This window comes from Hyla sarda, unplaced genomic scaffold, assembly GCF_029499605.1.
Source record: "Hyla sarda isolate aHylSar1 unplaced genomic scaffold, aHylSar1.hap1 scaffold_304, whole genome shotgun sequence".
Taxonomy (NCBI): domain Eukaryota; kingdom Metazoa; phylum Chordata; class Amphibia; order Anura; family Hylidae; genus Hyla; species Hyla sarda.
Window position 1 is genome coordinate 299,165 of NW_026609759.1, and position 22,662 is coordinate 321,826.

The 22,662-nt window shown below is 45.8% G+C and overlaps 10 pseudogenes; all 10 read left to right on the forward strand.

Annotated features, from left to right (window-relative positions):
- Nucleotides 1-269: 269 nt before the first annotated feature.
- Nucleotides 270-533, forward strand: LOC130328044 (U2 spliceosomal RNA; annotated as a pseudogene).
- A 1,484-nt stretch (nucleotides 534-2,017) lies between these two features.
- On the forward strand, nucleotides 2,018-2,281 carry LOC130328045 (U2 spliceosomal RNA; annotated as a pseudogene).
- Nucleotides 2,282-3,757: 1,476 nt separating this feature from the next.
- Nucleotides 3,758-4,021, forward strand: LOC130328047 (U2 spliceosomal RNA; annotated as a pseudogene).
- Nucleotides 4,022-11,147: 7,126 nt separating this feature from the next.
- LOC130328048 (U2 spliceosomal RNA) lies at nucleotides 11,148-11,411 on the forward strand (annotated as a pseudogene).
- A 1,473-nt stretch (nucleotides 11,412-12,884) lies between these two features.
- On the forward strand, nucleotides 12,885-13,148 carry LOC130328050 (U2 spliceosomal RNA; annotated as a pseudogene).
- Nucleotides 13,149-14,633: 1,485 nt separating this feature from the next.
- Nucleotides 14,634-14,897, forward strand: LOC130328051 (U2 spliceosomal RNA; annotated as a pseudogene).
- A 1,479-nt stretch (nucleotides 14,898-16,376) lies between these two features.
- Nucleotides 16,377-16,640, forward strand: LOC130328052 (U2 spliceosomal RNA; annotated as a pseudogene).
- A 1,464-nt stretch (nucleotides 16,641-18,104) lies between these two features.
- Nucleotides 18,105-18,368, forward strand: LOC130328040 (U2 spliceosomal RNA; annotated as a pseudogene).
- Nucleotides 18,369-19,868: 1,500 nt separating this feature from the next.
- Nucleotides 19,869-20,132, forward strand: LOC130328053 (U2 spliceosomal RNA; annotated as a pseudogene).
- A 1,483-nt stretch (nucleotides 20,133-21,615) lies between these two features.
- Nucleotides 21,616-21,879, forward strand: LOC130328054 (U2 spliceosomal RNA; annotated as a pseudogene).
- The last annotated feature ends 783 nt before the right edge of the window (nucleotides 21,880-22,662 follow it).

Below are 22,662 nucleotides of genomic sequence, written 5' to 3' on the forward strand. Positions count from 1 at the left end.
ATATGCAAGAGGAGGAGTGATGGGGGTTCAGGCAAAAGCCAGGCTATGGATTGCATTGCTAAATGCTCCATCAGAGTGCAATGGTCGCCTGTCCTTTTTTTAAGTGATGATGTGGGTTTAGCCTGTGCTGTATGTATGTATGGGTGGCTGACTGCCACCCACCCAGAAAGTGTATGGGAGGCTGGTTGGCTGCCAGCCTTCCTTCCATTCCTATGAGTAATGTGAGTGCTCATGAAGGGGACATGGTTGGGTCCACCCCTTTCCCGGTTATCCCCTCTAGGCCTTTTGGCTTAGATCAAGTGTAAAAAAAGAAAGGATCTTGCGACAGATCGCATCCTGAGGCACGTTTTTTTTTGTGTGAATACTTGCACTTGGGTGACTTGTGAGCACATACTGATACATACGTTCCCTATCTGGGGACCATAAATTAAATGGATTTTTGAGAAAGGGAGCTGATTTGGAAGCTTGCTTCTGTCGCCCTATGCATTGACCCGATGTGGCAGTATCTTCGGGTAGTGAACAGTGCACCACCCCATTCCAGTGTTAAACAAGAAAGATTCTCATTTAATCCTCCGTGGGTGAGAATTTGAGTTTGAGAATTGGAGACCAAAATGATGAGTTGCACTGACTGGTTTATGAACGTCTATTCATTTAGCGTTTTAATGACCATGTTTGCACACTGATTGGTGTAAAAAAATAAAATAAAACTAAATAATAATAATCTAGCACACCTGTGCAGGTTTGACATGACATGACAGGTAGCTGTCTTGTGGGTGGTGCTGAATCCTGTTAAATGACATGAGGGTCTCATGCCTATACACAAGGGTGTGTCATTGCTGTTGCTTGACCATGCATTGGTTTCTGTGGTCAGTGAATGATAAAAACAAAATTTACCATCCATTGATGGATGGGAAATCCGCCATGAGGCATTTTTTTTTAGAAACTGCTGCTCACAACCAATGTTGCAATGGAGTGTCTCCATCTGCTGGTGGTATTGGAAAGGCATTAGTGCTATGACAGGGTCTGAAGAAGAAGAAGAAGAAGAAGAAGAAGAAGAAGAAGACGGAAAAAAATATATATAAAAAGAAAAAGAGAGAGAGAGAGAGACTGACTTAGTGAGCGAGTGAGTGAGAGAGTGAGAGTGAGTGAGAGTGAATGAGTGAGTGAGTGATTGAGTGAGTGAGTGAGTGAGTGAGTGAGAACAAATGAGTTAAAGCAAGTGAGTGAGAGAGATCGAATGAATGAAAGTCTGAATGACAGAAAGAAAAAAGGATGAAGAAAGAAGCATGAAGAAAAAAAAATGTATATGGAGTTGCTGACATGAGTGCAATCTACAAAGCCGTTGAGGCTGATCCTCATGGGAGGATTATTGCACCAGGACCCTTAGCACTTTTAAAATGCCATTCAATGCCACGGGCTAGATGTAAACTGCAGATGACCATGTTGTGGTAGTTACCATGGATACCCAAGTGATGTGTGAGCTAACACATAGGCCCAACAGATTCCAAGAAGGCCAGAATCACCAGCGGCACCACCATCGATTGTCAGGTCACCCGGATTCAGCAAATACCAGAGTCCAAAATGATGCAGGTTTATACTGTTAATTTTCAGTTTATCGTTACAGTTGGTGTTATTCCATGTCGGAAGGGACGCAGCTACAGCCAGTGGGGTAACTAGAGACAGGCAGGCAGCTATGTGCAACAAAGGTAGGCGTGTTGTTTTCATATGCAGATCTGAAATATTGTCTTATATGCAAGAGGAGGAGTGATGGGGGTTCAGGCAAAAGCCAGGCTATGGATTGCATTGCTAAATGCTCCATCAGAGTGCAATGGTCGCCTGTCCTTTTTTTAAGTGATGATGTGGGTTTAGCCTGTGCTGTATGTATGTATGGGTGGCTGACTGCCACCCACCCAGAAAGTGTATGGGAGGCTGGTTGGCTGCCAGCCTTCCTTCCATTCCTATGAGTAATGTGAGTGCTCATGAAGGGGACATGGTTGGGTCCACCCCTTTCCCGGTTATCCCCTCTAGGCCTTTTGGCTTAGATCAAGTGTAAAAAAAGAAAGGATCTTGCGACAGATCGCATCCTGAGGCACGTTTTTTTTTGTGTGAATACTTGCACTTGGGTGACTTGTGAGCACATACTGATACATACGTTCCCTATCTGGGGACCATAAATTAAATGGATTTTTGAGAAAGGGAGCTGATTTGGAAGCTTGCTTCTGTCGCCCTATGCATTGACCCGATGTGGCAGTATCTTCGGGTAGTGAACAGTGCACCACCCCATTCCAGTGTTAAACAAGAAAGATTCTCATTTAATCCTCCGTGGGTGAGAATTTGAGTTTGAGAATTGGAGACCAAAATGATGAGTTGCACTGACTGGTTTATGAACGTCTATTCATTTAGCGTTTTAATGACCATGTTTGCACACTGATTGGTGTAAAAAAATAAAATAAAACTAAATAATAATAATCTAGCACACCTGTGCAGGTTTGACATGACATGACAGGTAGCTGTCTTGTGGGTGGTGCTGAATCCTGTTAAATGACATGAGGGTCTCATGCCTATACACAAGGGTGTGTCATTGCTGTTGCTTGACCATGCATTGGTTTCTGTGGTCAGTGAATGATAAAAACAAAATTTACCATCCATTGATGGATGGGAAATCCGCCATGAGGCATTTGTTTTTAGAAACTGCTGCTCACAACCAATGTTGCAATGGAGTGTCTCCATCTGCTGGTGGTATTGGAAAGGCATTAGTGCTATGACAGGGTCTGAAGAAGAAGAAGAAGAAGAAGAAGAAGAAGACGGAAAAAAATATATATAAAAAGAAAAAGAGAGAGAGAGAGAGAGACTGACTTAGTGAGCGAGTGAGTGAGAGAGTGAGAGTGAGTGAGAGTGAATGAGTGAGTGAGTGATTGAGTGAGTGAGTGAGTGAGTGAGAACAAATGAGTTAAAGCAAGTGAGTGAGAGAGATCGAATGAATGAAAGTCTGAATGACAGAAAGAAAAAAGGATGAAGAAAGAAGCATGAAGAAAAAAAAATGTATATGGAGTTGCTGACATGAGTGCAATCTACAAAGCCGTTGAGGCTGATCCTCATGGGAGGATTATTGCACCAGGACCCTTAGCACTTTTAAAATGCCATTCAATGCCACGGGCTAGATGTAAACTGCAGATGACCATGTTGTGGTAGTTACCATGGATACCCAAGTGATGTGTGAGCTAACACATAGGCCCAACAGATTCCAAGAAGGCCAGAATCACCAGCGGCACCACCATCGATTGTCAGGTCACCCGGATTCAGCAAATACCAGAGTCCAAAATGATGCAGGTTTATACTGTTAATTTTCAGTTTATCGTTACAGTTGGTGTTATTCCATGTCGGAAGGGACGCAGCTACAGCCAGTGGGGTAACTAGAGACAGGCAGGCAGCTATGTGCAACAAAGGTAGGCGTGTTGTTTTCATATGCAGATCTGAAATATTGTCTTATATGCAAGAGGAGGAGTGATGGGGGTTCAGGCAAAAGCCAGGCTATGGATTGCATTGCTAAATGCTCCATCAGAGTGCAATGGTCGCCTGTCCTTTTTTTAAGTGATGATGTGGGTTTAGCCTGTGCTGTATGTATGTATGGGTGGCTGACTGCCACCCACCCAGAAAGTGTATGGGAGGCTGGTTGGCTGCCAGCCTTCCTTCCATTCCTATGAGTAATGTGAGTGCTCATGAAGGGGACATGGTTGGGTCCACCCCTTTCCCGGTTATCCCCTCTAGGCCTTTTGGCTTAGATCAAGTGTAAAAAAAGAAAGGATCTTGCGACAGATCGCATCCTGAGGCACGTTTTTTTTTGTGTGAATACTTGCACTTGGGTGACTTGTGAGCACATACTGATACATACGTTCCCTATCTGGGGACCATAAATTAAATGGATTTTTGAGAAAGGGAGCTGATTTGGAAGCTTGCTTCTGTCGCCCTATGCATTGACCCGATGTGGCAGTATCTTCGGGTAGTGAACAGTGCACCACCCCATTCCAGTGTTAAACAAGAAAGATTCTCATTTAATCCTCCGTGGGTGAGAATTTGAGTTTGAGAATTGGAGACCAAAATGATGAGTTGCACTGACTGGTTTATGAACGTCTATTCATTTAGCGTTTTAAGGACCATGTTTGCACACTGATTGGTGTAAAAAAATAAAATAAAACTAAATAATAATAATCTAGCACACCTGTGCAGGTTTGACATGACATGACAGGTAGCTGTCTTGTGGGTGGTGCTGAATCCTGTTAAATGACATGAGGGTCTCATGCCTATACACAAGGGTGTGTCATTGCTGTTGCTTGACCATGCATTGGTTTCTGTGGTCAGTGAATGATAAAAACAAAATTTACCATCCATTGATGGATGGGAAATCCGCCATGAGGCATTTGTTTTTAGAAACTGCTGCTCACAACCAATGTTGCAATGGAGTGTCTCCATCTGCTGGTGGTATTGGAAAGGCATTAGTGCTATGACAGGGTCTGAAGAAGAAGAAGAAGAAGAAGAAGAAGAAGAAGAAGAAGAAGACGGAAAAAAATATATATAAAAAGAAAAAGAGAGAGAGAGAGAGAGACTGACTTAGTGAGCGAGTGAGTGAGAGAGTGAGAGTGAGTGAGAGTGAATGAGTGAGTGAGTGATTGAGTGAGTGAGTGAGTGAGTGAGTGAGAACAAATGAGTTAAAGCAAGTGAGTGAGAGAGATCGAATGAATGAAAGTCTGAATGACAGAAAGAAAAAAGGATGAAGAAAGAAGCATGAAGAAAAAAAAATGTATATGGAGTTGCTGACATGAGTGCAATCTACAAAGCCGTTGAGGCTGATCCTCATGGGAGGATTATTGCACCAGGACCCTTAGCACTTTTAAAATGCCATTCAATGCCACGGGCTAGATGTAAACTGCAGATGACCATGTTGTGGTAGTTACCATGGATACCTGTTACGCCGAGCGCTCCGGGTCCCCGCTCCTCCCCGGAGCGCTCGCTTCACTCTCCCCGCGGCAGCGCTCCGGTCACGTCCTCTGACCCGGGGCGCTGCGATTCCGCTGCCAGCCGGGATGCGATTCGCGATGCGGGTAGCGCCCGCTCGCGATGCGCACCCCGGCTCCCCTACCTGACTCGCTCTCCGTCTGTTCTGTCCCGGCGCGCGCGGCCCCGCTCCCTAGGGCGCGCGCGCGCCGGGTCTCTGCGATTTAAAGGGCCACTGCGCCGCTGATTGGCGCAGTGGTTCCAATTAGTGTGTTCACCTGTGCACTTCCCTATATCACCTCACTTCCCCTGCACTCCCTTGCCGGATCTTGTTGCCTTAGTGCCAGTGAAAGCGTTCCTTGTGTGTTCCTTGCCTGTGTTTCCAGACCTTCTGCCGTTGCCCCTGACTACGATCCTTGCTGCCTGCCCCGACCTTCTGCTACGTCCGACCTTGCTTTTGCCTACTCCCTTGTACCGCGCCTATCTTCAGCAGCCAGAGAGGTGAGCCGTTGCTAGTGGATACGACCTGGTCACTACCGCCGCAGCAAGACCATCCCGCTTTGCGGCGGGCTCTGGTGAAAACCAGTAGTGGCTTAGAACCGGTCCACTAGCACGGTCCACGCCAATCCCTCTCTGGCACAGAGGATCCACTACCTGCCAGCCGGCATCGTGACAGTAGATCCGGCCATGGATCCCGCTGAAGTTCCTCTGCCAGTTGTCGCTGACCTCACCACGGTGGTCGCCCAGCAGTCACAACAGATAGCGCAACAAGGCCAACAGCTGTCTCAACTGACCGTTATGCTACAACAGTTACTACCACAGCTTCAGCAGTCATCTCCTCCGCCAGCTCCTGCACCTCCTCCGCAGCGAGTGGCCGCTCCTGGGATACGCTTATCCTTGCCGGATAAATTTGATGGGGACTCTAAGTTTTGCCGTGGCTTTCTTTCCCAATGTTCCCTGCATCTGGAGATGATGTCGGACCTGTTTCCCACTGAAAGGTCTAAGGTGGCTTTCGTAGTCAGCCTTCTGTCCGGAAAAGCCCTGTCATGGGCCACACCGCTCTGGGACCGCAATGACCCCGTCACTGCCTCTGTACACTCCTTCTTCTCGGAAATCCGAAGTGTCTTTGAGGAACCTGCCCGAGCCTCTTCTGCTGAGACTGCCCTGTTGAACCTGGTCCAGGGTAATTCTTCCGTTGGCGAGTATGCCGTACAATTCCGTACTCTTGCTTCAGAATTGTCCTGGAATAATGAGGCCCTCTGCGCGACCTTCAAAAAAGGCCTATCCAGCAACATTAAAGATGTTCTGGCCGCACGAGAAATTCCTGCTAATCTACATGAACTTATTCACCTAGCCACTCGCATTGACATGCGTTTTTCCGAAAGGCGTCAGGAACTCCGCCAAGATATGGACTCTGTTCGCACGAGGCGTTTCTTCTCATCGGCTCCTCTCTCCTCTGGTCCCCTGCAATCTGTTCCTGTGCCTCCCGCCGTGGAGGCTATGCAGGTCGACCGGTCTCGCCTGACACCTCAAGAGAGGACACGACGCCGTATGGAGAACCTCTGCCTGTACTGTGCTAGTACCGAACACTTCCTGAGAGATTGTCCTATCCGTCCTCCCCGCCTGGAAAGACGTACGCTGACTCCGCACAAAGGTGAGACAGTCCTTGATGTCTACTCTGCTTCTCCACGTCTTACTGTGCCTGTGCGGATGTCTGCCTCTGCCTTCTCCTTCTCTACAGTGGCCTTCTTGGACTCTGGATCTGCAGGAAATTTTATTTTGGCCTCTCTCGTCAACAGGTTCAACATCCCGGTGACCAGTCTCGCCAGACCCCTCTACATCAATTGTGTAAATAATGAAAGATTGGACTGTACCATACGTTTCCGCACGGAGCCCCTTCTTATGAGCATCGGATCTCATCATGAGAGGATTGAACTTTTGGTCCTCCCCAATTGCACCTCGGAAATTCTCCTTGGACTTCCCTGGCTTCAACTTCATTCCCCTACCCTGGATTGGTCCACTGGGGAGATCAAGAGTTGGGGGTCCTCTTGTTCCAAGAACTGTCTAAAACCGGTTCCCAGTAACCCTTGCCGTAACTCTGTGGTTCCTCCAGTAACCGGTCTCCCTAAGGCCTATATGGACTTCGCGGATGTTTTCTGCAAAAAACAAGCTGAGACTCTACCTCCTCACAGGCCTTATGATTGCCCTATCGACCTCCTCCCGGGCACTACTCCACCCCGGGGCAGAATTTATCCTCTCTCTGCCCCAGAGACTCTTGCCATGTCCGAATACGTCCAGGAGAATCTAAAAAAGGGCTTTATCCGTAAATCCTCCTCTCCTGCCGGAGCTGGATTTTTCTTTGTGTCCAAAAAAGATGGCTCCCTACGTCCTTGCATTGACTACCGCGGTCTTAATAAAATCACGGTTAAGAACCGCTACCCCTTACCCCTCATCTCTGAACTCTTTGATCGCCTCCAAGGTGCCCACATCTTCACTAAATTGGACTTAAGAGGCGCCTATAACCTCATCCGCATCAGAGAGGGGGACGAGTGGAAAACGGCATTTAACACCAGAGATGGACACTTTGAGTATCTGGTCATGCCCTTTGGACTGTGCAACGCCCCTGCCGTCTTCCAAGACTTTGTCAATGAAATTTTTCGTGATCTGTTATACTCCTGTGTTGTTGTATATCTGGACGATATCCTAATTTTTTCTGCCAATCTAGAAGAACACCGCCAGCATGTCCGTATGGTTCTTCAGAGACTTCGTGACAACCAACTCTATGCCAAAATTGAGAAATGTCTGTTTGAATGCCAATCTCTTCCTTTTCTAGGATATTTGGTCTCTGGCCAGGGACTACAGATGGATCCAGACAAACTCTCTGCCGTCTTAGATTGGCCACGCCCCTCCGGACTCCGTGCTATCCAACGCTTTTTGGGGTTCGCCAATTATTACAGGCAATTTATTCCACATTTTTCTACCATTGTGGCTCCTATCGTGGCTTTAACCAAAAAAAATGCTGATCCCAAGTCCTGGCCCCTTCAAGCAGAAGACGCCTTTAAACGACTCAAGTCTGCCTTTTCTTCGGCTCCCGTCCTCTCCAGACCTGACCCTTCCAAACCCTTCCTATTGGAGGTTGATGCCTCCTCAGTGGGAGCTGGAGCTGTTCTTCTACAAAAAAATTCTTCCGGGCATGCTGTCACTTGTGGTTTTTTCTCTAGGACCTTCTCTCCAGCGGAGAGGAACTACTCCATCGGGGATCGAGAGCTTCTAGCCATTAAATTAGCACTTGAGGAATGGAGGCATCTGCTGGAGGGATCAAGTTCTCCTGTTATTATCTACACCGACCACAAGAACCTCTCCTACCTCCAGTCTGCCCAACGGCTGAATCCTCGCCAGGCCCGGTGGTCTCTGTTCTTTGCCCGATTTAATTTTGAGATTCACTTTCGTCCTGCCGATAAGAACATTAGGGCCGATGCTCTCTCTCGTTCCTCGGATGCCTCAGAAGTTGAACTCTCTCCGCAACACATCATTCCACCTGACTGCCTGATCTCCACTTCTCCTGCCTCCATCAGGCAGACTCCTCCAGGAAAGACCTTTGTTTCTCCTCGCCAACGCCTCGGAATCCTCAAATGGGGTCACTCCTCCCATCTCGCAGGTCATGCGGGTATCAAGAAATCTGTGCAACTCATCTCCCGCTTCTATTGGTGGCCGACTCTGGAGACGGATGTTGTGGACTTTGTGCGAGCCTGCACTATCTGTGCCCGGGATAAGACTCCTCGCCAGAAGCCCGCTGGTTTTCTTCATCCTCTGCCTGTCCCCGAACAGCCTTGGTCTCTGATTGGTATGGATTTTATTACTGATTTACCCCCTTCCCGTGGCAACACTGTTATTTGGGTGGTCGTTGATCGATTCTCCAAAATGGCACATTTCATCCCTCTTCCTGGTCTTCCTTCTGCGCCTCAGTTGGCTAAACAATTTTTTGTACACATTTTTCATCTTCACGGGTTGCCTACGCAGATTGTCTCGGATAGAGGCGTCCAATTCGTGTCTAAATTCTGGAGGGCTCTCTGTAAACAACTCAAGATTAAATTAAATTTTTCTTCTGCATATCATCCCCAGTCCAATGGACAAGTAGAAAGGATTAACCAGATCTTGGGTGATTATTTGCGACATTTTGTTTCCTCCCGCCAGGATGACTGGGCAGATCTCCTCCCATGGGCCGAATTCTCGTATAACTTCAGGGTCTCTGAGTCTTCCTCCAAATCCCCATTTTTCGTGGTGTACGGCCGTCACCCTCTTCCCCCCCTCCCTACTCCCTTGCCCTCTGGTCTGCCCGCTGTGGATGAAATTTCTCGTGACCTTTCCATCATATGGAGAGAGACCCAAAATTCTCTCTTACAGGCTTCATCACGCATGAAGAAGTTCGCGGATAAGAAAAGAAGAGCTCCCCCCGTTTTTTCCCCTGGAGACAAGGTATGGCTCTCCGCTAAATATGTCCGCTTCCGTGTCCCTAGCTACAAGTTGGGACCACGCTATCTTGGTCCTTTCAAAATTTTGTGTCAAATTAATCCTGTCTCTTATAAACTTCTTCTTCCTCCCTCTCTTCGTATCCCTAATGCCTTTCACGTCTCTCTTCTCAAACCACTCATCCTCAACCGTTTTTCTCCCAAATCTGTTCCTCCCACTCCTGTTTCCGGCTCCTCGGACATCTTCTCGGTCAAAGAAATTTTAGCTGCCAAAAAGGTCAGAGGGAAAAATTTTTTTTTGGTGGACTGGGAGGGTTGTGGTCCTGAAGAGAGATCCTGGGAACCTGAGGACAACATCCTAGACAAAAGTCTGCTCCTCAGGTTCTCAGGCTCTAAGAAGAGGGGGAGACCCAAGGGGGGGGTACTGTTACGCCGAGCGCTCCGGGTCCCCGCTCCTCCCCGGAGCGCTCGCTTCACTCTCCCCGCGGCAGCGCTCCGGTCACGTCCTCTGACCCGGGGCGCTGCGATTCCGCTGCCAGCCGGGATGCGATTCGCGATGCGGGTAGCGCCCGCTCGCGATGCGCACCCCGGCTCCCCTACCTGACTCGCTCTCCGTCTGTTCTGTCCCGGCGCGCGCGGCCCCGCTCCCTAGGGCGCGCGCGCGCCGGGTCTCTGCGATTTAAAGGGCCACTGCGCCGCTGATTGGCGCAGTGGTTCCAATTAGTGTGTTCACCTGTGCACTTCCCTATATCACCTCACTTCCCCTGCACTCCCTTGCCGGATCTTGTTGCCTTAGTGCCAGTGAAAGCGTTCCTTGTGTGTTCCTTGCCTGTGTTTCCAGACCTTCTGCCGTTGCCCCTGACTACGATCCTTGCTGCCTGCCCCGACCTTCTGCTACGTCCGACCTTGCTTTTGCCTACTCCCTTGTACCGCGCCTATCTTCAGCAGCCAGAGAGGTGAGCCATTGCTAGTGGATACGACCTGGTCACTACCGCCGCAGCAAGACCATCCCGCTTTGCGGCGGGCTCTGGTGAAAACCAGTAGTGGCTAAGAACCGGTCCACTAGCACGGTCCACGCCAATCCCTCTCTGGCACAGAGGATCCACTACCTGCCAGCCGGCATCGTGACAATACCCAAGTGATGTGTGAGCTAACACATAGGCCCAACAGATTCCAAGAAGGCCAGAATCACCAGCGGCACCACCATCGATTGTCAGGTCACCCGGATTCAGCAAATACCAGAGTCCAAAATGATGCAGGTTTATACTGTTAATTTTCAGTTTATCGTTACAGTTGGTGTTATTCCATGTCGGAAGGGACGCAGCTACAGCCAGTGGGGTAACTAGAGACAGGCAGGCAGCTATGTGCAACAAAGGTAGGCGTGTTGTTTTCATATGCAGATCTGAAATATTGTCTTATATGCAAGAGGAGGAGTGATGGGGGTTCAGGCAAAAGCCAGGCTATGGATTGCATTGCTAAATGCTCCATCAGAGTGCAATGGTCGCCTGTCCTTTTTTTAAGTGATGATGTGGGTTTAGCCTGTGCTGTATGTATGTATGGGTGGCTGACTGCCACCCACCCAGAAAGTGTATGGGAGGCTGGTTGGCTGCCAGCCTTCCTTCCATTCCTATGAGTAATGTGAGTGCTCATGAAGGGGACATGGTTGGGTCCACCCCTTTCCCGGTTATCCCCTCTAGGCCTTTTGGCTTAGATCAAGTGTAAAAAAAGAAAGGATCTTGCGACAGATCGCATCCTGAGGCACGTTTTTTTTTGTGTGAATACTTGCACTTGGGTGACTTGTGAGCACATACTGATACATACGTTCCCTATCTGGGGACCATAAATTAAATGGATTTTTGAGAAAGGGAGCTGATTTGGAAGCTTGCTTCTGTCGCCCTATGCATTGACCCGATGTGGCAGTATCTTCGGGTAGTGAACAGTGCACCACCCCATTCCAGTGTTAAACAAGAAAGATTCTCATTTAATCCTCCGTGGGTGAGAATTTGAGTTTGAGAATTGGAGACCAAAATGATGAGTTGCACTGACTGGTTTATGAACGTCTATTCATTTAGCGTTTTAATGACCATGTTTGCACACTGATTGGTGTAAAAAAATAAAATAAAACTAAATAATAATAATCTAGCACACCTGTGCAGGTTTGACATGACATGACAGGTAGCTGTCTTGTGGGTGGTGCTGAATCCTGTTAAATGACATGAGGGTCTCATGCCTATACACAAGGGTGTGTCATTGCTGTTGCTTGACCATGCATTGGTTTCTGTGGTCAGTGAATGATAAAAACAAAATTTACCATCCATTGATGGATGGGAAATCCGCCATGAGGCATTTGTTTTTAGAAACTGCTGCTCACAACCAATGTTGCAATGGAGTGTCTCCATCTGCTGGTGGTATTGGAAAGGCATTAGTGCTATGACAGGGTCTGAAGAAGAAGAAGAAGAAGAAGAAGAAGACGGAAAAAAATATATATAAAAAGAAAAAGAGAGAGAGAGAGAGAGACTGACTTAGTGAGCGAGTGAGTGAGAGAGTGAGAGTGAGTGAGAGTGAATGAGTGAGTGAGTGATTGAGTGAGTGAGTGAGTGAGTGAGAACAAATGAGTTAAAGCAAGTGAGTGAGAGAGATCGAATGAATGAAAGTCTGAATGACAGAAAGAAAAAAGGATGAAGAAAGAAGCATGAAGAAAAAAAAATGTATATGGAGTTGCTGACATGAGTGCAATCTACAAAGCCGTTGAGGCTGATCCTCATGGGAGGATTATTGCACCAGGACCCTTAGCACTTTTAAAATGCCATTCAATGCCACGGGCTAGATGTAAACTGCAGATGACCATGTTGTGGTAGTTACCATGGATACCCAAGTGATGTGTGAGCTAACACATAGGCCCAACAGATTCCAAGAAGGCCAGAATCACCAGCGGCACCACCATCGATTGTCAGGTCACCCGGATTCAGCAAATACCAGAGTCCAAAATGATGCAGGTTTATACTGTTAATTTTCAGTTTATCGTTACAGTTGGTGTTATTCCATGTCGGAAGGGACGCAGCTACAGCCAGTGGGGTAACTAGAGACAGGCAGGCAGCTATGTGCAACAAAGGTAGGCGTGTTGTTTTCATATGCAGATCTGAAATATTGTCTTATATGCAAGAGGAGGAGTGATGGGGGTTCAGGCAAAAGCCAGGCTATGGATTGCATTGCTAAATGCTCCATCAGAGTGCAATGGTCGCCTGTCCTTTTTTTAAGTGATGATGTGGGTTTAGCCTGTGCTGTATGTATGTATGGGTGGCTGACTGCCACCCACCCAGAAAGTGTATGGGAGGCTGGTTGGCTGCCAGCCTTCCTTCCATTCCTATGAGTAATGTGAGTGCTCATGAAGGGGACATGGTTGGGTCCACCCCTTTCCCGGTTATCCCCTCTAGGCCTTTTGGCTTAGATCAAGTGTAAAAAAAGAAAGGATCTTGCGACAGATCGCATCCTGAGGCACGTTTTTTTTTGTGTGAATACTTGCACTTGGGTGACTTGTGAGCACATACTGATACATACGTTCCCTATCTGGGGACCATAAATTAAATGGATTTTTGAGAAAGGGAGCTGATTTGGAAGCTTGCTTCTGTCGCCCTATGCATTGACCCGATGTGGCAGTATCTTCGGGTAGTGAACAGTGCACCACCCCATTCCAGTGTTAAACAAGAAAGATTCTCATTTAATCCTCCGTGGGTGAGAATTTGAGTTTGAGAATTGGAGACCAAAATGATGAGTTGCACTGACTGGTTTATGAACGTCTATTCATTTAGCGTTTTAATGACCATGTTTGCACACTGATTGGTGTAAAAAAATAAAATAAAACTAAATAATAATAATCTAGCACACCTGTGCAGGTTTGACATGACATGACAGGTAGCTGTCTTGTGGGTGGTGCTGAATCCTGTTAAATGACATGAGGGTCTCATGCCTATACACAAGGGTGTGTCATTGCTGTTGCTTGACCATGCATTGGTTTCTGTGGTCAGTGAATGATAAAAACAAAATTTACCATCCATTGATGGATGGGAAATCCGCCATGAGGCATTTGTTTTTAGAAACTGCTGCTCACAACCAATGTTGCAATGGAGTGTCTCCATCTGCTGGTGGTATTGGAAAGGCATTAGTGCTATGACAGGGTCTGAAGAAGAAGAAGAAGAAGAAGAAGAAGAAGAAGACGGAAAAAAATATATATAAAAAGAAAAAGAGAGAGAGAGAGAGAGAGACTGACTTAGTGAGCGAGTGAGTGAGAGAGTGAGAGTGAGTGAGAGTGAATGAGTGAGTGAGTGATTGAGTGAGTGAGTGAGTGAGTGAGTGAGAACAAATGAGTTAAAGCAAGTGAGTGAGAGAGATCGAATGAATGAAAGTCTGAATGACAGAAAGAAAAAAGGATGAAGAAAGAAGCATGAAGAAAAAAAAATGTATATGGAGTTGCTGACATGAGTGCAATCTACAAAGCCGTTGAGGCTGATCCTCATGGGAGGATTATTGCACCAGGACCCTTAGCACTTTTAAAATGCCATTCAATGCCACGGGCTAGATGTAAACTGCAGATGACCATGTTGTGGTAGTTACCATGGATACCCAAGTGATGTGTGAGCTAACACATAGGCCCAACAGATTCCAAGAAGGCCAGAATCACCAGCGGCACCACCATCGATTGTCAGGTCACCCGGATTCAGCAAATACCAGAGTCCAAAATGATGCAGGTTTATACTGTTAATTTTCAGTTTATCGTTACAGTTGGTGTTATTCCATGTCGGAAGGGACGCAGCTACAGCCAGTGGGGTAACTAGAGACAGGCAGGCAGCTATGTGCAACAAAGGTAGGCGTGTTGTTTTCATATGCAGATCTGAAATATTGTCTTATATGCAAGAGGAGGAGTGATGGGGGTTCAGGCAAAAGCCAGGCTATGGATTGCATTGCTAAATGCTCCATCAGAGTGCAATGGTCGCCTGTCCTTTTTTTAAGTGATGATGTGGGTTTAGCCTGTGCTGTATGTATGTATGGGTGGCTGACTGCCACCCACCCAGAAAGTGTATGGGAGGCTGGTTGGCTGCCAGCCTTCCTTCCATTCCTATGAGTAATGTGAGTGCTCATGAAGGGGACATGGTTGGGTCCACCCCTTTCCCGGTTATCCCCTCTAGGCCTTTTGGCTTAGATCAAGTGTAAAAAAAGAAAGGATCTTGCGACAGATCGCATCCTGAGGCACGTTTTTTTTTGTGTGAATACTTGCACTTGGGTGACTTGTGAGCACATACTGATACATACGTTCCCTATCTGGGGACCATAAATTAAATGGATTTTTGAGAAAGGGAGCTGATTTGGAAGCTTGCTTCTGTCGCCCTATGCATTGACCCGATGTGGCAGTATCTTCGGGTAGTGAACAGTGCACCACCCCATTCCAGTGTTAAACAAGAAAGATTCTCATTTAATCCTCCGTGGGTGAGAATTTGAGTTTGAGAATTGGAGACCAAAATGATGAGTTGCACTGACTGGTTTATGAACGTCTATTCATTTAGCGTTTTAAGGACCATGTTTGCACACTGATTGGTGTAAAAAAATAAAATAAAACTAAATAATAATAATCTAGCACACCTGTGCAGGTTTGACATGACATGACAGGTAGCTGTCTTGTGGGTGGTGCTGAATCCTGTTAAATGACATGAGGGTCTCATGCCTATACACAAGGGTGTGTCATTGCTGTTGCTTGACCATGCATTGGTTTCTGTGGTCAGTGAATGATAAAAACAAAATTTACCATCCATTGATGGATGGGAAATCCGCCATGAGGCATTTGTTTTTAGAAACTGCTGCTCACAACCAATGTTGCAATGGAGTGTCTCCATCTGCTGGTGGTATTGGAAAGGCATTAGTGCTATGACAGGGTCTGAAGAAGAAGAAGAAGAAGAAGAAGAAGAAGAAGACGGAAAAAAATATATATAAAAAGAAAAAGAGAGAGAGAGAGAGAGACTGACTTAGTGAGCGAGTGAGTGAGAGAGTGAGAGTGAGTGAGAGTGAATGAGTGAGTGAGTGATTGAGTGAGTGAGTGAGTGAGTGAGAACAAATGAGTTAAAGCAAGTGAGTGAGAGAGATCGAATGAATGAAAGTCTGAATGACAGAAAGAAAAAAGGATGAAGAAAGAAGCATGAAGAAAAAAAAATGTATATGGAGTTGCTGACATGAGTGCAATCTACAAAGCCGTTGAGGCTGATCCTCATGGGAGGATTATTGCACCAGGACCCTTAGCACTTTTAAAATGCCATTCAATGCCACGGGCTAGATGTAAACTGCAGATGACCATGTTGTGGTAGTTACCATGGATACCCAAGTGATGTGTGAGCTAACACATAGGCCCAACAGATTCCAAGAAGGCCAGAATCACCAGCGGCACCACCATCGATTGTCAGGTCACCCGGATTCAGCAAATACCAGAGTCCAAAATGATGCAGGTTTATACTGTTAATTTTCAGTTTATCGTTACAGTTGGTGTTATTCCATGTCGGAAGGGACGCAGCTACAGCCAGTGGGGTAACTAGAGACAGGCAGGCAGCTATGTGCAACAAAGGTAGGCGTGTTGTTTTCATATGCAGATCTGAAATATTGTCTTATATGCAAGAGGAGGAGTGATGGGGGTTCAGGCAAAAGCCAGGCTATGGATTGCATTGCTAAATGCTCCATCAGAGTGCAATGGTCGCCTGTCCTTTTTTTAAGTGATGATGTGGGTTTAGCCTGTGCTGTATGTATGTATGGGTGGCTGACTGCCACCCACCCAGAAAGTGTATGGGAGGCTGGTTGGCTGCCAGCCTTCCTTCCATTCCTATGAGTAATGTGAGTGCTCATGAAGGGGACATGGTTGGGTCCACCCCTTTCCCGGTTATCCCCTCTAGGCCTTTTGGCTTAGATCAAGTGTAAAAAAAGAAAGGATCTTGCGACAGATCGCATCCTGAGGCACGTTTTTTTTTGTGTGAATACTTGCACTTGGGTGACTTGTGAGCACATACTGATACATACGTTCCCTATCTGGGGACCATAAATTAAATGGATTTTTGAGAAAGGGAGCTGATTTGGAAGCTTGCTTCTGTCGCCCTATGCATTGACCCGATGTGGCAGTATCTTCGGGTAGTGAACAGTGCACCACCCCATTCCAGTGTTAAACAAGAAAGATTCTCATTTAATCCTCCGTGGGTGAGAATTTGAGTTTGAGAATTGGAGACCAAAATGATGAGTTGCACTGACTGGTTTATGAACGTCTATTCATTTAGCGTTTTAATGACCATGTTTGCACACTGATTGGTGTAAAAAAATAAAATAAAACTAAATAATAATAATCTAGCACACCTGTGCAGGTTTGACATGACATGACAGGTAGCTGTCTTGTGGGTGGTGCTGAATCCTGTTAAATGACATGAGGGTCTCATGCCTATACACAAGGGTGTGTCATTGCTGTTGCTTGACCATGCATTGGTTTCTGTGGTCAGTGAATGATAAAAACAAAATTTACCATCCATTGATGGATGGGAAATCCGCCATGAGGCATTTGTTTTTAGAAACTGCTGCTCACAACCAATGTTGCAATGGAGTGTCTCCATCTGCTGGTGGTATTGGAAAGGCATTAGTGCTATGACAGGGTCTGAAGAAGAAGAAGAAGAAGACGGAAAAAAATATAAATAAAAAGAAAAAGAGAGAGAGAGAGAGAGACTGACTTAGTGAGCGAGTGAGTGAGAGAGTGAGAGTGAGTGAGAGTGAATGAGTGAGTGAGTGATTGAGTGAGTGAGTGAGTGAGTGAGAACAAATGAGTTAAAGCAAGTGAGTGAGAGAGATCGAATGAATGAAAGTCTGAATGACAGAAAGAAAAAAGGATGAAGAAAGAAGCATGAAGAAAAAAAAATGTATATGGAGTTGCTGACATGAGTGCAATCTACAAAGCCGTTGAGGCTGATCCTCATGGGAGGATTATTGCACCAGGACCCTTAGCACTTTTAAAATGCCATTCAATGCCACGGGCTAGATGTAAACTGCAGATGACCATGTTGTGGTAGTTACCATGGATACCCAAGTGATGTGTGAGCTAACACATAGGCCCAACAGATTCCAAGAAGGCCAGAATCACCAGCGGCACCACCATCGATTGTCAGGTCACCCGGATTCAGCAAATACCAGAGTCCAAAATGATGCAGGTTTATACTGTTAATTTTCAGTTTATCGTTACAGTTGGTGTTATTCCATGTCGGAAGGGACGCAGCTACAGCCAGTGGGGTAACTAGAGACAGGCAGGCAGCTATGTGCAACAAAGGTAGGCGTGTTGTTTTCATATGCAGATCTGAAATATTGTCTTATATGCAAGAGGAGGAGTGATGGGGGTTCAGGCAAAAGCCAGGCTATGGATTGCATTGCTAAATGCTCCATCAGAGTGCAATGGTCGCCTGTCCTTTTTTTAAGTGATGATGTGGGTTTAGCCTGTGCTGTATGTATGTATGGGTGGCTGACTGCCACCCACCCAGAAAGTGTATGGGAGGCTGGTTGGCTGCCAGCCTTCCTTCCATTCCTATGAGTAATGTGAGTGCTCATGAAGGGGACATGGTTGGGTCCACCCCTTTCCCGGTTATCCCCTCTAGGCCTTTTGGCTTAGATCAAGTGTAAAAAAAGAAAGGATCTTGCGACAGATCGCATCCTGAGGCACGTTTTTTTTTGTGTGAATACTTGCACTTGGGTGACTTATGAGCACATACTGATACGTACGTTCCCTATCTGGGGACCATAAATTAAATGGATTTTTGAGAAAGGGAGCTGATTTGGAAGCTTGCTTCTGTCGCCCTATGCATTGACCCGATGTGGCAGTATCTTCGGGTAGTGAACAGTGCACCACCCCATTCCAGTGTTAAACAAGAAAGATTCTCATTTAATCCTCCGTGGGTGAGAATGTGAGTTTGAGAATTGGAGACCAAAATGATGAGTTGCACTGACTGGTTTATGAACGTCTATTCATTTAGCGTTTTAATGACCATGTTTGCACACTGATTGGTGTAAAAAAATAAAATAAAACTAAATAATAATAATCTAGCACACCTGTGCAGGTTTGACATGACATGACAGGTAGCTGTCTTGTGGGTGGTGCTGAATCCTGTTAAATGACATGAGGGTCTCATGCCTATACACAAGGGTGTGTCATTGCTGTTGCTTGACCATGCATTGGTTTCTGTGGTCAGTGAATGATAAAAACAAAATTTACCATCCATTGATGGATGGGAAATCCGCCATGAGGCATTTGTTTTTAGAAACTGCTGCTCACAACCAATGTTGCAATGGAGTGTCTCCATCTGCTGGTGGTATTGGAAAGGCATTAGTGCTATGACAGGGTCTGAAGAAGAAGAAGAAGAAGAAGAAGAAGAAGAAGAAGAAGAAGAAGAAGAAGAAGACGGAAAAAAATATATATAAAAAGAAAAAGAGAGAGAGAGAGAGAGACTGACTTAGTGAGCGAGTGAGTGAGAGAGTGAGAGTGAGTGAGAGTGAATGAGTGAGTGAGTGATTGAGTGAGTGAGTGAGTGAGTGAGAACAAATGAGTTAAAGCAAGTGAGTGAGAGAGATCGAATGAATGAAAGTCTGAATGACAGAAAGAAAAAAGGATGAAGAAAGAAGCATGAAGAAAAAAAAATGTATATGGAGTTGCTGACATGAGTGCAATCTACAAAGCCGTTGAGGCTGATCCTCATGGGAGGATTATTGCACCAGGACCCTTAGCACTTTTAAAATGCCATTCAATGCCACGGGCTAGATGTAAACTGCAGATGACCATGTTGTGGTAGTTACCATGGATACCCAAGTGATGTGTGAGCTAACACATAGGCCCAACAGATTCCAAGAAGGCCAGAATCACCAGCGGCACCACCATCGATTGTCAGGTCACCCGGATTCAGCAAATACCAGAGTCCAAAATGATGCAGGTTTATACTGTTAATTTTCAGTTTATCGTTACAGTTGGTGTTATTCCATGTCGGAAGGGACGCAGCTACAGCCAGTGGGGTAACTAGAGACAGGCAGGCAGCTATGTGCAACAAAGGTAGGCGTGTTGTTTTCATATGCAGATCTGAAATATTGTCTTATATGCAAGAGGAGGAGTGATGGGGGTTCAGGCAAAAGCCAGGCTATGGATTGCATTGCTAAATGCTCCATCAGAGTGCAATGGTCGCCTGTCCTTTTTTTAAGTGATGATGTGGATTTAGCCTGTGCTGTATGTATGTATGGGTGGCTGACTGCCACCCACCCAGAAAGTGTATGGGAGGCTGGTTGGCTGCCAGCCTTCCTTCCATTCCTATGAGTAATGTGAGTGCTCATGAAGGGGACATGGTTGGGTCCACCCCTTTCCCGGTTATCCCCTCTAGGCCTTTTGGCTTAGATCAAGTGTAAAAAAAGAAAGGATCTTGCGACAGATCGCATCCTGAGGCACGTTTTTTTTTGTGTGAATACTTGCACTTGGGTGACTTGTGAGCACATACTGATACATACGTTCCCTATCTGGGGACCATAAATTAAATGGATTTTTGAGAAAGGGAGCTGATTTGGAAGCTTGCTTCTGTCGCCCTATGCATTGACCCGATGTGGCAGTATCTTCGGGTAGTGAACAGTGCACCACCCCATTCCAGTGTTAAACAAGAAAGATTCTCATTTAATCCTCCGTGGGTGAGAATTTGAGTTTGAGAATTGGAGACCAAAATGATGAGTTGCACTGACTGGTTTATGAACGTCTATTCATTTAGCGTTTTAATGACCATGTTTGCACACTGATTGGTGTAAAAAAATAAAATAAAACTAAATAATAATAATCTAGCACACCTGTGCAGGTTTGACATGACATGACAGGTAGCTGTCTTGTGGGTGGTGCTGAATCCTGTTAAATGACATGAGGGTCTCATGCCTATACACAAGGGTGTGTCATTGCTGTTGCTTGACCATGCATTGGTTTCTGTGGTCAGTGAATGATAAAAACAAAATTTACCATCCATTGATGGATGGGAAATCCGCCATGAGGCATTTGTTTTTAGAAACTGCTGCTCACAACCAATGTTGCAATGGAGTGTCTCCATCTGCTGGTGGTATTGGAAAGGCATTAGTGCTATGACAGGGTCTGAAGAAGAAGAAGAAGAAGAAGAAGAAGAAGAAGACGGAAAAAAATATATATAAAAAGAAAAAGAGAGAGAGAGAGAGAGACTGACTTAGTGAGCGAGTGAGTGAGAGAGTGAGAGTGAGTGAGAGTGAATGAGTGAGTGAGTGATTGAGTGAGTGAGTGAGTGAGTGAGTGAGAACAAATGAGTTAAAGCAAGTGAGTGAGAGAGATCGAATGAATGAAAGTCTGAATGACAGAAAGAAAAAAGGATGAAGAAAGAAGCATGAAGAAAAAAAAATGTATATGGAGTTGCTGACATGAGTGCAATCTACAAAGCCGTTGAGGCTGATCCTCATGGGAGGATTATTGCACCAGGACCCTTAGCACTTTTAAAATGCCATTCAATGCCACGGGCTAGATGTAAACTGCAGATGACCATGTTGTGGTAGTTACCATGGATACCCAAGTGATGTGTGAGCTAACACATAGGCCCAACAAATTCCAAGAAGGCCAGAATCACCAGCGGCACCACCATCGATTGTCAGGTCACCCGGATTCAGCAAATACCAGAGTCCAAAATGATGCAGGTTTATACTGTTAATTTTCAGTTTATCGTTACAGTTGGTGTTATTCCATGTCGGAAGGGACGCAGCTACAGCCAGTGGGGTAACTAGAGACAGGCAGGCAGCTATGTGCAACAAAGGTAGGCGTGTTGTTTTCATATGCAGATCTGAAATATTGTCTTATATGCAAGAGGAGGAGTGATGGGGGTTCAGGCAAAAGCCAGGCTATGGATTGCATTGCTAAATGCTCCATCAGAGTGCAATGGTCGCCTGTCCTTTTTTTAAGTGATGATGTGGGTTTAGCCTGTGCTGTATGTATGTATGGGTGGCTGACTGCCACCCACCCAGAAAGTGTATGGGAGGCTGGTTGGCTGCCAGCCTTCCTTCCATTCCTATGAGTAATGTGAGTGCTCATGAAGGGGACATGGTTGGGTCCACCCCTTTCCCGGTTATCCCCTCTAGGCCTTTTGGCTTAGATCAAGTGTAAAAAAAGAAAGGATCTTGCGACAGATCGCATCCTGAGGCACGTTTTTTTTTGTGTGAATACTTGCACTTGGGTGACTTGTGAGCACATACTGATACATACGTTCCCTATCTGGGGACCATAAATTAAATGGATTTTTGAGAAAGGGAGCTGATTTGGAAGCTTGCTTCTGTCGCCCTATGCATTGACCCGATGTGGCAGTATCTTCGGGTAGTGAACAGTGCACCACCCCATTCCAGTGTTAAACAAGAAAGATTCTCATTTAATCCTCCGTGGGTGAGAATTTGAGTTTGAGAATTGGAGACCAAAATGATGAGTTGCACTGACTGGTTTATGAACGTCTATTCATTTAGCGTTTTAATGACCATGTTTGCACACTGATTGGTGTAAAAAAATAAAATAAAACTAAATAATAATAATCTAGCACACCTGTGCAGGTTTGACATGACATGACAGGTAGCTGTCTTGTGGGTGGTGCTGAATCCTGTTAAATGACATGAGGGTCTCATGCCTATACACAAGGGTGTGTCATTGCTGTTGCTTGACCATGCATTGGTTTCTGTGGTCAGTGAATGATAAAAACAAAATTTACCATCCATTGATGGATGGGAAATCCGCCATGAGGCATTTGTTTTTAGAAACTGCTGCTCACAACCAATGTTGCAATGGAGTGTCTCCATCTGCTGGTGGTATTGGAAAGGCATTAGTGCTGTGACAGGGTCTGAAGAAGAAGAAGAAGAAGAAGAAGAAGAAGAAGAAGAAGAAGAAGACGGAAAAAAATATATATAAAAAGAAAAAGAGAGAGAGAGAGACTGACTTAGTGAGCGAGTGAGTGAGAGAGTGAGAGTGAGTGAGAGTGAATGAGTGAGTGAGTGATTGAGTGAGTGAGTGAGTGAGTGAGTGAGAACAAATGAGTTAAAGCAAGTGAGTGAGAGAGATCGAATGAATGAAAGTCTGAATGACAGAAAGAAAAAAGGATGAAGAAAGAAGCATGAAGAAAAAAAAATGTATATG